This window comes from Scylla paramamosain, unplaced genomic scaffold (assembly GCF_035594125.1).
Source record: "Scylla paramamosain isolate STU-SP2022 unplaced genomic scaffold, ASM3559412v1 Contig51, whole genome shotgun sequence".
NCBI lineage: Eukaryota > Metazoa > Arthropoda > Malacostraca > Decapoda > Portunidae > Scylla > Scylla paramamosain.
The window spans coordinates 490,001-492,500 of record NW_026973716.1 but is presented as its reverse complement, the minus strand read 5'-3'; the positions used below and the strand labels follow the sequence as shown (position 1 = coordinate 492,500).

At 55.4% G+C, this 2,500-nt stretch overlaps 1 protein-coding gene across 2 annotated transcripts in view; it reads right to left on the bottom strand.

The window, feature by feature from the left end:
- LOC135098236 (uncharacterized) overlaps window positions 1-2,500 on the bottom strand; it is a 204,183-nt gene that overhangs the window by 26,263 nt on the left and 175,420 nt on the right. The window lies entirely within an intron of this gene.

Below are 2,500 nucleotides of genomic sequence, written 5' to 3'. Positions count from 1 at the left end.
GGAGAGGAAGAGTACGGGCGGACGCGTCGTGGCGAAGTTTCGCTTTCTTCCTCAGTCGCTCTGCCTTGGCGTCGCACTCATCAGCAGCGCGCTGCCACTGCTGAGCGTATGAGCGATGATGAGCCGGGACACAGGACCTCATAGGATGACCGAAGAGGACTTGTGCTGGTGATCGCCCTTCCGCCCTCGGAGTGTTGCGCAGTTCCAGCAACCCGCGAGCGAACGCATCCTCGTCCAGGTGTCCCTGCTGTGTGGTCGTGAGGATCAGCTTCTTCACGGACTTGACCGCTGCCTCGGCGTGACCATTGGAGCGTGGATAATGAGGTGAAGATACACGATGCTCCACCCCCCATCGAGCCAGGAAGCGCCGTACCGATGAAGAAGTGAACTGCGGTCCACCGTCAGTCCTCAGGGAGAACAGGCACGCCCGTGTCGGCGAACACACCCCGAAGGACACGAACGAGCTGATCAGCCGATGCTGGACGTGAGCATGCAGACACGTGAGGCCACCCAGACAAGCGATCTACATACACGAGGTATGTACGGCCTGCTGCGTGGAAGTAGTCTGCAGAAACTGACTCAAACACCCTGCTGGGTGTGTCCGTGTCCTGCCAGAGAGGTTCGTTGGCTTGGCTTGGTAGGAGTGGACGGCATAGTGAGCATCCAGAAACGACGTTCTCAACGTCTCTGTCCATACCAGGCCAGTACACCGTTTGTCGGGCCCGTCGCTTGGTGCGCTCCATCCCCTGATGACTGTCATGGAGTCGCTCTAGTGTTTCTCGGCGGAGGCTGTGAGGAATAAGAAGCCTCGGCCCGTAAACCACCAGGTCGTCGTCTACGGCCAGCAGACTGCGCACCGGCCAGTACGTACGCAAGCGGTGATCGAGGTCGTGGCAATGATCAGGAAGCCCTCGATGATGACGTTCTTGAGCAAGCAGTACTCCCCGTCTCTTGCTGCTGCGGCACGTACCATTTCCACAGTCCGATCCTGGAGTGGTGCTAAGCGGACGCCGTCCTCATTGGTGGCAGATAACGCTGAGATGACCGCTGAGTGGAGAGGGTCGAGGTCACCAGAAGTAGCAGCATCCTCTTCCTCCACTGGGTCCTGTACTGGAGCACGTGAGAGGGCGTCGGGCACACAGTGTGTCGATCCCTTTTGCCAGCTTGCTGTGAAAGAATACTGAGCAAGCTTCTCCCTCATGCGCTGCAGCCGCAGGTTCTCTATTTCTCCCAACAACTTGCTATTGAGGAGAGGTATCAGCGGGCGGTGGTCGAGCACTAGATCGAAGTGAGGGAGTCCTTTCAGGTAGGTGCCACATTTCCTGACTGCCCAGACGATTGCAGCCATTTCCAACTCTATTACTGCATAGCGGCTCTCTGTGTCTGTAACAAATCTTGACCCGCATTGCACCATCTTCCACTGGTCACTGTGCTTCTGCAGGAGAACGAATCCAAATCCGTGCATCCTTGAGGCGTCAGTCTGTAGCATCGTTGGTAATGATGGGTCGAAGTATGCCAAGACAGGTGGGCTGACGAGACACTGTTTCACCTTCTCAAACGCCTCTTCATGGTTAGGAGACCAGCACCAACTGTTCTTCGGGCGTAAGAGATCTCTGAGGGGTTGTGCAGCTGCAGCCACAGCAGGAGAAAAGCTTCCAAGCTGGTTTGTAAGACCCATGAATGATCGTAAGTCGGTGATGTGCTGTGGTCGTGGGAAGTCAGAGATTGCCTTAACTTTCTTTGAGTCTGTCGTGTAGCCTTGTCCAGAAACAGAGTAACCACAGTAATCTACCACTCTTTCCGCGAATGTAAACTTCTGTGGGTTGAGAGTGATGCCGTGCTGGTCACACCGCCGCACAATCTGAATGACATGGGCTAAGTGCGCACTGTAGGTGGAGTCATAGGCCAGGATGTCGTCCACGATCTTGATGGTGTTAGGTATGTCGCCGAGAGCTTGGTCTCCTCGACGGTTATACTCGTCTCCAGACGAGACGAGACCCATAACCGCTCGCCGAAACTTGTACCGACCCCAAGGTGTTATGAAGCAGGTTAAATCCTGGTCTTCTTCTCTAATGGGGACTTGAAAATACCCCATCTTGGCATCAAGAGTGGTGAACCAAACTGCTCCGGTCCCGATCGAGGCGATGGCGTCATGAGGTGAGCGCACTGGATACACGGGCCTCTTCACGTAACGGTTGAGTCGTGTCAGGTCAACACACAGCCTTACACCAGATGTCTTTTGGGACAGGCACGATGGGGTGGCACCATGCCGTAGGGTAGTCCACACTCTCGATGATTCCCTTGTTAAGCAGCTCTTCCAACTGGCTCTTAATTTCTTCACGCCAATTGTAAGGGATTGTACGAGATGCTGTTACGGCGAAGGGTCGAGCGTCGTCTGTCAACTCGATGGCCATGGATCCACCAGCCATTGCACGTAAACCTTCCTTTGCTTCGAAGACGCTGGGAAAGGCCTTGATCACAGCAGCAGCGTGCCCCGCAC